This window comes from Dermacentor andersoni, chromosome 1, assembly GCF_023375885.2.
Source record: "Dermacentor andersoni chromosome 1, qqDerAnde1_hic_scaffold, whole genome shotgun sequence".
Lineage (NCBI taxonomy): Eukaryota > Metazoa > Arthropoda > Arachnida > Ixodida > Ixodidae > Dermacentor > Dermacentor andersoni.
Window position 1 is genome coordinate 76,435,986 of NC_092814.1, and position 12,656 is coordinate 76,448,641.

The following is a 12,656-nucleotide window of genomic DNA, read 5'->3' on the forward strand; positions in this document are numbered from 1 at the left end:
GTTTGGATGCCTGTTTTGTGCTTGTTCCTTATTGAAACGAATGCTGTGCTGTATGTTGTATGCATGATACTAAAGAATGTATGCACTTCTCGCTTCAATCACTGAAGGTTTTAATTGCTGAAGGTACATTTTTGTTTCCCTAGATGACGCGCCGCGAAAAATTGCGACTAACTAGAGGCTAACAGGTTCGCTGTAAAATTACGGTGATGCTCTACCGCTGAACGGTAGAGCATCATTTACGAAGAAACAGACTTTAAAGATATTTACGCCGTACGCGCACATGTAAACAAGTAGTGCCTAACAGACAACGCGCGGCTCAATCCACACTGCCCGTGGTTCAACCAGTGTCCGCCAGGCGGCGACTCTGCTCGATCTCGCGGCCAATATAGCTAATAGGAAGCCCCTATTGCCCAGGCAAGCATTTTTTCGTCTCGTATATTTTGATAAACTAGGTGACTGGAAGGATTACAAGTTTTGTTGTCGAAAATAATTGGCATCTTGGTAAATAAGCGCACTCCTTGTGAATCTGGTAAATATGAGCTGCTGTCAAGACTTTTTGTGTTTACAGATCCGTCCGTGTCGACACGAATGAAGTGCTGCTAATTGTCAAGGGTAGCGTGAGGCAAACTGTTTCGCTGATATTGTCAAGACGTCACATTTATTTTGAAATCCTGGGACTGACGTGTACATCCTGTGAGCCGCCCCGGGACCGGGCGTTTGTAGGGTGCCGCCGAATACGGTTTCCGTCAACTCAGGGCAATACTGTGTTCTTGCGTGCGTCGCTCAGTAGCCCCTTGTGTCTTGAACTCGCCCGCAGCGGCGCTAGAAGCTGACGGCTGACGCGGCCCTGTGGCTCTCTGAGCTCGAAACCGAGGTTGTCGGTACTTCTGAGGAGACCCGAAGACCCCACAATCCTCATAGGTGTAGAAGACATCGGGCCAGCAGAGCTCTCAGCACGAAAAATATGATGTTGGAAGCTGTGGTTGTGTTGAATCACGGTGTGTAGTACATGCGCTCCCACACGGAAAAGATCGAGGGGAGGGGAGAGGGGCTGGGCAAAATTTGTGCGGAAAGACAGAAGAGGTGCTTGGACGTTTCCAGGCTGTGTAATAACGCGAAAGGTGGGGTCCGTGCATGATTCTGCAGGAAGGGAACTAGAGGACGCTAGTTCCCTCTCTATGCGTTACAAGCGTTGACTATGCATATGCCTCAGTGTTGCCAACCAATTCTTCGAAACGACTCTACGCGAAGGCCAAAATGCCCTACATTACACTGTGCGGATTACTCCGAGATCCTGCGTTTTCCCCTATGTACGCACTAATTTTGCGCTCGAGGAGCTAAATGCAATTTGTTTACGTGAGAAGGATGTTAATAACAGATAACGGAGAGCCTGTGTCTTCGACCAAAACTGTAAGGTAATTGTAAGACGTAACTTTTCTAAATGAGCTTCATTTAGAAAAGCTGAGCTTCAACCTGCTTAGCTAAGCAGTCCCGTACGGCCTAAATAATTTTTTTTTAACAAGCCGCTGCAACGCCGCTACGATAAATCATTTAAACAACAGCTTTCGTTGGCTCCTCTCCTGAATTCCCGGTTTGTCAGTTTCTGGCCGTTTATGGCGAACTTGAGACACTATAGATGTCACTATACGCGCCGTGCACGCCGACGGACGCGCCACTGGTGGCGGCCTTGCGCAGAACACGCGGGGGAGGAGCCTGGCGCGCCGTAGTTTGTTGTGTCGTTGATCGTGCTTCTCTGTCTTATTCACGTTTTCAGAGCAAGATAGGCAACACCATTCGCACGTGTGGGGTGGCCAAAGCTTCAGGGAATGTCGAACAAGAATTGTTGCAGGGTGGGGGGCTCAAATACCGGTGAAAACGTGCCGGCGATACGGTTCTAATCATTCCCGGCAAAGCTTCATCAGCGGGAGCAACGGGAGCAAAAATGTATCGTCGCTTCGAAGGAAAATTTCTTGTTCTCATCCTTTCCTTTGTCTCGTCGGTGTTTTTTTCCACTCGATCATAGACGCGTGAGCAACGAAGTTCGTCTGCAGTGCAGCATGAGGTTTAAAGGCATTTCGCTAAAGTTCGGAATGCTGTTTGCCGCTTATATTGCTTCCGCTTCTTTACCGCGTTGCGCTAGCTAGGCAGCACGACTGCACGAGCGCATTGCGTTGTATGTTAAAGCTACTGAAGTTTGCAAGAACTGAAATTGTTGGTTTCATGTGGCGCGGTAAATCCTCGCCCCAGCTGTCGCGCACTTCATGTTTTTACATCTATTTTATGCGTGGCTTTGCACATGTTTAACTGTTGCTAATTGCTCCATGCATAACTCTTGTCGATTCTTTTGAGCTGCGAAGTTTTCACCCTGCCTTGTTTGTAAAGGGTATAAATCACGCTGTGTCTTATCGGAATAATACCAAGGAAGTGCTTCTTTAACACCTTTATTCTTTTCGCCCGAGGGCATCTTAGATGTTGCTTGCGTTTTTGGAAATGTGTTTAGAAAATAGGTAGTTCAGGGCGAGAATTGCTAATAGCTGCTGCATATGGTATTTTTGTTCTATTTCTCCCTGAAAAGTTCGCGTCCCGTTTGGGAAGTCATCACACCTCGATGCTGCCTGAGCAAACTTAACACGCCGAGTGATTTGTTTGTTTCACAACGTAGTCCCTTCTTGCATTCGAGCTTTGTACTCAACTGAATTCTTTCTTATACTTACGCTGCAGACGACTAAACCGGGCCTTGCCGCCAGTGCTCATCTACTTTGACTGGCGCTGCTCTGCCTTTAAATATATCATGTGGCACCTCTCTCTAGTAATATAAAAAAGTACTGAAAAGTTAGTCAGTCTTTAGCTTTGTAGGTTTCCAAGCAGCTCCCTTGGGGAATTTAAAATTGCACAAACTGCAGCGGGAACGGTAGTTCATCGGCGTATGCAGCAGAATCGCATCGGCGGTACAGCACGAACACGCGATTTTATTAACTCGTGTGTTTGGTGACTTCGCTGGCTAGTGTACGCGTTTCCATCAATAAATTGGCAATTACTCTTCTTGAGGCGACTTCGACTGGACTTATTCGGCGATGTCACATGTATTCATCGGCAGAAAAATCACAACGGCATATGCAGAGATTGCACCGTGTGGATTTGTTTGATATAAGTCTGCACTAACGACGGGTGCTTATTATTCAGGTACAGAAGCAGCATTGCGGCAAGGGTAGAATGAAAAAACCACCGAGAGATCGCATCACTCAACAAAATTTATCGGCTTGTGAACATGAGCTCCACGTCATGTAAATGGGGTTCATGGCGTTTGTCTGTGGGACACACTTTGCACGTATGTGGACCATGTTGTCCCAAACACCGGTAACATCGTGTTCATACCCGCTCGTACAGAGGTCAGCATCTTCCCTACAGCTGTCACCGCAGAAGAAGCAGCCTGGCACCCGAACAAAGGAGAAATCGCAGCCGCGAACTTCAGCCATCCTTGCTGCAAAGGGTTGGCCGTCTGCTACTGCTCCCGCGTGTACTGTTGGAAGCGTCCGCTAGGTGGCTTTCAGTGGCGCCTCTATAGGCGGTGCACGAGGCGTATAGTTGCCACTAGAACTATTCGATTGACTGTTTGGAACCCGGCCTTGTCTCCAGCTCAGAATGCCAGATGCTCCAACCCTTAGAGCACGGACGCATGCCTGAAAAGGGAAAATGATCTCGTGCAAGCCAGCGCTCAAGAAGCTTGGCGCCTTAGGCGCGTCGCTTAGTTAGAAATAGTGAGCCCGCGCATCTTCGAGCTGACGATGAAGCAAGAAGTTGCGGAACACATTCGTCTCCGAGATTCGATGCGCGTCTCTCATCGTACTGAGGCACTGTGGTGCGTTTCTATGACGTCAAGCACGTCGTGTGTCGTGATTGCGCAGGTTTTAATGCTGAACAAAAGTATCGCTTTCCCTGCAAGACCCACCATCATTGCGTGAGCTGCAAGTACGTCACTGAGATCGGTAGCGCGTATTTTGTCGTAGTGCGCAAGCTATCGCTCAGAAAGATATAAACCTAAGGTTGGTTCTGCCTTGACTTTCTGGTAGTTGCAACATAAGAATTAGAACGAATAATTTTTTAGTACTGTAACAAAGGACAGGGCCTAATAAGTGGTTTATTAACACTTTCATCCTAAAATTGAGTTGTATCATACAGCTATAGTGCACATGGGCGACGAAAGCGAAACATATGTTTAAACTCCGTTAAAACAGCATCAAGTGTCTCTGTCCAGTATATTTCTTTCAATGCAGTTCAATATGCCATTCTTCGAAGTTCATATTTACGCAGCTCCGGACAGTCTCTGGCTGACATCATTACGAGGACGACGATCAGGGTGAGAGCTCGAAGTCTATTCCGCTTTTTTTTTTTTTGAGATCAGTCATACTAAAGAGAATATCCTTTCCATGTCTGCGCTTCATTATGGTAAAGATAATATGAGCTGGGCCAACGCCGAGCTAGTCTTGAATTCCTGCACGCCATAATATATGTTTCTCTCTCCAATGTCTGCCCAGAATGACGTGGTGGCTGTTTTTCCATAGGGACTTTCTCGTGGTCAGTAAATTAGGAAGGCAGAGTTCGCCACTACTGGGCAATTCTTCCTGGCTCAGGCAGCAAGTGAGCATAACGCTTCTGAAGTGTCAGCAGCATTGGCAGCTCCACTGTGGCCTGCACACTGAGAGCAGTTGCTGGCGCTGTGAAACTGACCTCGTGAAAAACGGGCCAGAGACTTGAAATCTTTTCTTGACCTCGGGTACAGCTGTCTGATAAAACATCAGACAGCGAACTCGGAGGTCTTGTATTTCAGTTTGCTTGCCTTGCTTCAATGCATGCATATATGCAGCGCTTGCAGCCTTCGCCCAAGTAGACATCTTCTAACCGCAGAAAACATTGTGGGTCCATAGGGTCGATGTCATTAATTTTTGTTGCCCTGGATTGCACGAAGTTCTGCAACATGATCCGGAGACGCTCTCTCTCTGTTCGGCGCTCTGCTGTGAGATTCTGACGGTGATGAAAAAAAAGTGCTTTAGCCTGTTGATGAATTTCAGAACATACCTCATGAAGCTTGAATAATCATCCGTGATGCAGTTCATGTCGTTCAGGATTTTCTCGGCCACGACAACGCGATCACTGATGACTTCTTCCTGGAAAATAAATCTCTGCGTATGCCGTTCTAAAACACACTCAACGCGTTTGTGAAGGACGACCCTTGGCGTCCCACAAGGACGCATAATCCTCATTTTCTCCTTTTGAAAATATTCCTGAAAAGAGGCCAGCTAAGCTTGTTGTTTGCTGAATGGTCGAATTCTGGGGTTTTACGTGCCAAAACCACGATTTGATTATGACTCCAGATTAATTTTGACCACGAGGGGATCTTTAACGTGCCCCAATGCACGGGACATGGGCGTTTTTGTACTTTTTTATCTTTTTGCATTTTGTGCTGTGTAACTGCACTTGCTTTGTGATGGTCGAGTCAGGAAACCATTCATGTAGAAGTTCTGGATGGTGGTCGGTTGCTGTAAATAACCTACAGAAGTTTAATCACCCTATGGCTGGCAACATGGTTACAGAATTACCCTACATATTGCCAAAAACTTCGTGGACTGCCCTAGGACCCTACCACGCATTCCAAAGGCTGAAAATGCGCTGCAGTAGGGCAATTACCCTACGATTGGCAACACTGATGTGCCTGGGATTTATTACGAGCCACACATAAACCAGTGATTCTGGACGCATGCACAAACTCCATGCCTGTGAATACTGTAGTCAGTGAAGACAAAGAGTAGACAGCTTGTGTAGAACAGCGGCAGAGAAAGCTAGTTCCCGGCGGTAAAGGGCCTCAAGAACGTGAGTCCCTTCTCGTTTTGCTGCGGCTTGATCAAGAACATTTATAATGGAACTTACTTTTATAGCGGACAAATGGAGAGTTCATCAGACCTTGTAGCCTAAATTATGGCGAGATAATGATGTTTAACACAATGGTCATTCATGGGAAGTCGGAAGCTTTATGCTTTCTCTATCTCTCTCTCTCTCTATCTCTGTCTCTCTCTCTGTCTCTTGTGTGTGTAGGCCAACAGCGCTAATTTGGGATCGGATGGCTGGACGCCTGGCTCCGTTAAGTGCCCGCTTATTGTATCTGAGACTTCCTGCCGGTAATGCCTGAACATCTTTAGAGACTTGTGCGAAGACCATAAACTGATTTTATCAGCACACATAGATGTGTTAATGACTGCCGGAAGTCCCATTGGTAATTCCCTGCCCTTGCAGCATTGAAGAACAGTAGACATAAGATACTAAGTAGAACAGTAGACATAAGATACATAAGAACGCCTTTATTCACGCTGTATGCATCACTCTGCCCATCATATAACAAAGTTGGGACATCTTATTGTAATACGAGAAATTTTTTCCGGTCATCTTAAAAACGCAGCTGTCAGAGTCAAGGGGCGGAAGAAGTGAATCAATATGAATGACTTTCAGGGCTGTAGCAAAGAAACCACATTAGCAATCCCCTAGAGAACATTTGCTTCCTCATCCGCTTTGTCGAAAACATGGCGGAGAGCGCATCTATCTATAAGGCTATAGGTTGTTCAAGGTGCAATAGGAGATTTTTTTCCCGACCGGTCCCTCCACTTACCTTGTCTTCTGGAGAGAATGTCGCAGTTCTAAAAATTACGGACTATTCAGCGCGGTATGATGTAAATTGCAAGCACTTCCAAGTTGCCAATCTACTTACGCACAAGGTTCATTGATTCGAGTTCGTTCGCGGTTCACGTTTGCGGTCTCCCGTTCAAAGGAGATAGAAGCTTGTGAAACGTTTAAAGAGGAAAAGAATCGCGACTTCAGACGGGACGTGACGAAGGAGTGGACAGGACGAAACGTTCAGAACGTTCTTGTCACGTCCCGTCCGAAGTCGCGGTTCTTTTCCTCTTTAAACATGTCGGGCCAACTGGCCCAAAGTTCCCCCCTCTTGAACCTGTTGCAACGCTTCTGAGACGTGTACATTCTATTAGTGAACAGGCAGGTGCATTTCGTTATTCTTCACATTTCGAGTAGTGATATTAACAGTGCGAGTGACGTATAGAAGTCACGCCAACGATTCCGTCCTGGCTTTTGCACATCCCGGACAGACTGGTGGTTTGCTGCTCGGCTGTCTTAGTAATATTCAAGCATTCCGATTCAACGAAAGCGCCGTCTGATAGTTCATAGGTATCCATAACCCACGTCAACACAGCAGCTTTGCTACCACCGCGATTGTTGGCATATCAAGGTAGTAGCTACTGCGGGCGTGATGATGATGATTTCCTCCCAAAATACCACAAGCCCACTGTGGGGGATAAGGAGAGAATCGGATGATATTCTGAGAACAAAAGAATAAATGAAAATACAGGAGAAACTGATCATAAATAAGAGCAAGTAATGCGTAATAAACAGTATAGTCAGTCATGCAAAAAAAAAAAAGCGTTTACGAAATGAAAAAGAAAACGCTAACGGAAAGCAAAGGAGTGTGGTAAATGGTATCTCGTAGATGTTCAACTAAATTTTTTAGCGTTTACGTATCTAGTAATTTGAATTTTATTATTTATGATCAAGAAATAAATCGCGCGCATTTGACAGAGAAAGATTAGAATAGGAGGCGAATAACAAGGTAACATTCTTCTTTCGCAAATGTAATCATACGCGGCTGGGCAAACGTCCCTAGGATGTAACCTAGTGTCGATGACCCAAGTGAGAGTAAAACAACGTACCACATATAAACGTATAATGGTTTCCAGCAAGTACGGACGCGAGCACAGGAAGTAGAAACAGACAGAACAACGCTGGACTTACAACTGAAGTTTATTGTGAAAACATTCCACAAATCACCGCCACGCATGCGTATACAGCCAAGAATATTAACAAGGATTGTAGTCAATTATCAACAAAAGTTCTACACGTACACAAAAGCGAAGTCACACCCCTTCCCGACAAAGGCAACAACACGTGGTATAACATGATAAATTTAGAAATTGCATTTCTTTATTATTGATATGAACCGAAGGTTCACTCACACATGTATGTGCGCCCAACTTTTTCATGTGGTACGCTTCGCTAATTTCTCTTTCCAGTTTGCTGCGCTCTCTCCCAACTATCAATACATTATCAAAAACAGATCGGCATTCGTGCTTTTTGCAATGCAATGGCAAGTTCCCTCCTGTACCTGTAGGTAGCAAATAGCGATGCTCACGCATGCGGTCATTAATGCAACGACCTGTCTGGCCGATATAGGACAGTCCGCATGAGAGAGGTATGCGATACACAACCGAAGATGCACAGTTTTTGTGAAAAAAAGTGGTGTGCTTTTTTCCACAGCCACTAGTCGCATCTTTCTTCTCTCCTGTGATGCTTTTGCACAGCCTAACCAGTTTGCTTGGCGCCGAAAACACTAGAGTGACGCCATTCCTAGTGGCCACCCTCTTAAGAATTTGAGACAAGCCATGCAAATACGGCATCACTACGGCCTTTTTTTCTTTTTGAACATTCATTGTCGTCCTCGGTTTCCACGGTTTTCTTTTTTGTGTACTTTCTAAACAAGGATTCTGACACAGCCATCAAAAGTGAGACCGGGTGCTCTGCCGACATTAATATCGCCTTCTGGGCTTCAAAACGTGCAACTCTTGTTGCAGAGTTGCAGCAGGTGCAACTTTTGTTAAGAGCATTCGTCAAGCACAAGGAAACTATGCCACGTTTTATTAATTTGGAGTGGGACGATTTGTACGGGAGGAGCGATTTTTTCGATCTAGGGCAATACTGCCAACACACATGACTCTCACTTTTAAATTAAATTTCCAAATCAAGAAATCTGATCAAGTTTTCTTTGCAAAGTTCGAACGTGAACCTGAGATCTCTGGAGGACTCCTCGAAACACGTTAAAATCCTTCTCGCGTTTGATTCACGGCTATCATCAGATTTTAACCTTAAAAGCACTAAAATATCATCCACATACCTAAAAATTCGCACAATACGTTTGTCCTGCAGCCTGTGAATTACATTACTGTCAAACTTTGATAAAAAGATGTTACACAATACAGGAGCAACCTTAGATCCGATGCAAATACCCTTTCTCTCAATGAAGACATCTGTGTTACAGGACACTACAGTGGTTTACAGGTAAAACGTGAGAAGTTCCATAAAAGACTCAAGTGACAAAGCGCAGGAATTCATAAAAGCTACTTCCCCACTTTCTTCAATCAGATCACGTACAGCTGTGCACAGGTCATCGTGTGGGATAGAATAGAACAGATCTTCAATATCTACAGACATCGCAGCATTGGCACAAATCTCACTTCACTTTAACCAGTCCACAACTTCCAAGGAGCTCTGGACGCCAAAAAGATCGGAAGTTTCCAGGGTTTTCAACGTACGCTGAAGGAACCCACTAACCACTATCTGCCATGACTCTCCTTCTGTGACGATAGCGCGAAACGGAATATCTGGCTTGTGCGTCTTAGCTGCAAAAAACACGCGTAACGCATCTTGCTTACTTAGTTTTACTGCTTTTTCCAAGGCCTCAAGCTTCAGTTTCTTGAGGAGTTTTATTGCTAGAGCCTTTGACTTTTTGGGCGACACATCCACTGGCCGAAAATTCTTCTGAATGGCACGGATTGCTTTTTCTTGAAAGAGAACCTTTGGAAGCACGACAAACCCACCTTCTTTGTCGGACTGTACCAGGTTCAGATCCCGGCTGTTGAATTGCTTAACGACACGTTCGAGAATTTTGTCATCACGTCCACTCTGTTTTCCGTGCCACCTCATCAGGCAATCAGCTCCTTCTGAAAGGGCCCTGTCCTTTTCCTCCAGTGGGGCCTTTTCCGCTATTTTGTGAATGGTGGCCAGAAGCTGAGGTCCGGTGTCCTGTGACACCAAACTGAACTTCGGGCCTTTGCTAAGGAGCCTGTCAATATCATCCGGTGCTTCAACCGCTTGCAAGTACACGACACTCACATGGTTATGTTTTTTCTGAGGTTTCTTCGGGGGGGGGGGGGGGGGGATTCCTGCGAATGTCGTTCCAGTACACCTCTGTCACTGTGTCAGCTAGGCGTCTCATTTGCCGCACTTTGGATTTGCCGCCAGCAAACTAGAAATAGAAATTAGCGAAGCGTTCCACATGAAAAAGTTGGGCGCACATACATGTGTGAGTGAACCTTCGGTTCATATCAATGATAAAGAACTGCAATTTCTAAATTTATCATGTTAATCCACGTGTTGTTGCCTTTGTCGGGAAGGGGTTTGACTTTGCTTTTGTGTACGTGTAGAACTTTTGTTGATAATTGACTGCAAACCTTGTTATTGTTCTTGGGTGTATACGCATGCGTGGCGGTGATTTGTGGAATGTTTTCACAATAAACTTCAGTTGTAAGTCCAGCGTTGGGGGGGTCCTGTCTGTTTCTACTTCTTGTGCTCACGTCCGTACTTGCTGGAAACCATTATACGTTCACCATGCACCAACTGGCCCAGCAAACTACTCTACTAAATATACCACATATAATCAACCCAAGATTATGAAGCGGAATCTCCAAAAGTCGTTGCGCACACTGTATACACGGAACATCACTTTATACATGTCAGAATTTATGTGTAACTATACCTTTCCGGGGGTTTATGTGATTATATGTTAGTGGGTGTGGATTCGGACACTACTTTGAAAATGTGCCGTGTAAACAATGCTTCGTTTCTTTATAAGTTATCATCCTGGTGGAATTGTGCCGTGATTGTGACTCAGTGTTCGTATCGTCTCTTCTCGAAATAAACTTTTTCTAAACACACCCAAAAGTCCTTTTTGTTGAGCGTGAACTCGACGGCAGGCTAGAAAGAAAAAGTGATCAATAGATTGCAAATGTACCGCAGAGGCGATTACCGCCAGACCACATTTGTGCAAGTAAATATTAAGCGATAGGATACGACAGCGAGGGGGGGGGGGGCGAACTCGCTGATGACGCTTCAAATTTCAATTAAATCCTGGGATTTTGCGTGCCAAGAACACCATCTCATTATGAGGCACGCCGTATTGGGGTACTCCAGATTAATTTCGACAACCTGCGGTTCTTTAACGTGCACCAAATGCACGCTGCACGGGCGTTCTTGCATTTTGCGCCCATCAAAATACGGCCGCTGCGGCCGGGACTTGATTCCGGGACCTCGTGCTTAGTAGCGCAACGCCAACGCCACTAAGCCACCGTGGCGGCCAAGAGCAGACCACCATCTATATATATATATATATATATATATATATATATATATATATATATATATATGTACTCCGTGACCGTGACCAACTTGTGGCGGGTAAACTTCGCTTCGAATTGTCGGGTAGGACACAACCGTTTGCGATAAGAATAAAGCCGGTGATGAGAGGCCACGAAGGACTGTTTTCGAGTTTCATGTCTCCGCCCATTTAACCTCAAAGTGACCTTCAAAAATGACGCTTAGCGATGCCGAGTTGATGAAGCCCGCACGTCCTGATTTTTTCTTTTCTTTTTTTCAGATAGAGAAAGAAAGCTTAGAGATGATATTTAACGGCTGTGCTGAGATGAAAAAAAGAGTCGCTTGTGTTGACACATATGTTGCTAGAGTAAATTCAGGGTGTTTAGGACTATATAGGTGGGCATGAATAAGGGCTATACACTGGTGGCTAGCGTCATTCAACGAGAATCAGATAAACCAAGCTATCTTGTGGGCTACTTTGTATGGCCTTGTTAAGATAGGATGTTTCCCGGGTCCGGCTGATTGGAATAAATTTTCTGACGTTTTTATGCGCACATTCATGTAACTCCGAAGACGAAACAAAATGGCTTGCGTGGAGGGCACTGAACGCTTTTGTGCTCCACAGAGGGAGAATAAACCTGCATTTAGATTTTCAGAGACCCAAGTGTGGGTCTTTTATTGCTCCAGAAGAAACGTGCCAGCACAGAGTGCACTGCTCTTGAAAACAACCTAGCTGGTCAACGGCCGCTCTGCCGGCATCTACCAGACAGCGTTAAGCACTGGAGCCCGGGATCACGCAACGCAAGTCTTTAGCCAGAGCCCCGATTCTGGCACATTTCCCTTCGCGCCCTGCGCTCGCGACTTTCACCGTCGTCATTACAGCAGTGGTCGTCGGCCGAATAGCGAGGCGTTATCTGGCATGCGTGCACTGGCGCAGTCGGAGGAGGGGGCTCGTCCTTCGTTGCCTTCTTCAAGCTGTGTACCTTCCGATTCGGGAGCGTGAACCGAGCGCTGGGAACAAAAAGTCCGGCCACCCGTGCACTTGCCATGTTTAAGTGTTGGGAGGGAAGCGATAGCTTGGCGGAATCAGCGTGGGTGGGCCGGCAGCCGCGCGCGTAACACGAGACCCAAGCCCCAGGCGCGACGCGGCATTCGGACGCCCGCCCGCCCACTTCGGGTCCCCGGCGCGCGGCCCTGTCGTCATCGGCGCGCCACGGGTCTTCCGTGTGGCCGGAGCCAAACAACGGCTCGGTGCAAGAAAAACGCACCAGGGATGAGCGGATCGTCTGCGCTGCACATGCCGCCCTGCGCTGACTGCGGTTATGGTCGGCCGTAAACGGTCGCAGCGGGCCGCCGCTGCCGACGGCGGCGCTTGGCTGTGCCAACACGGG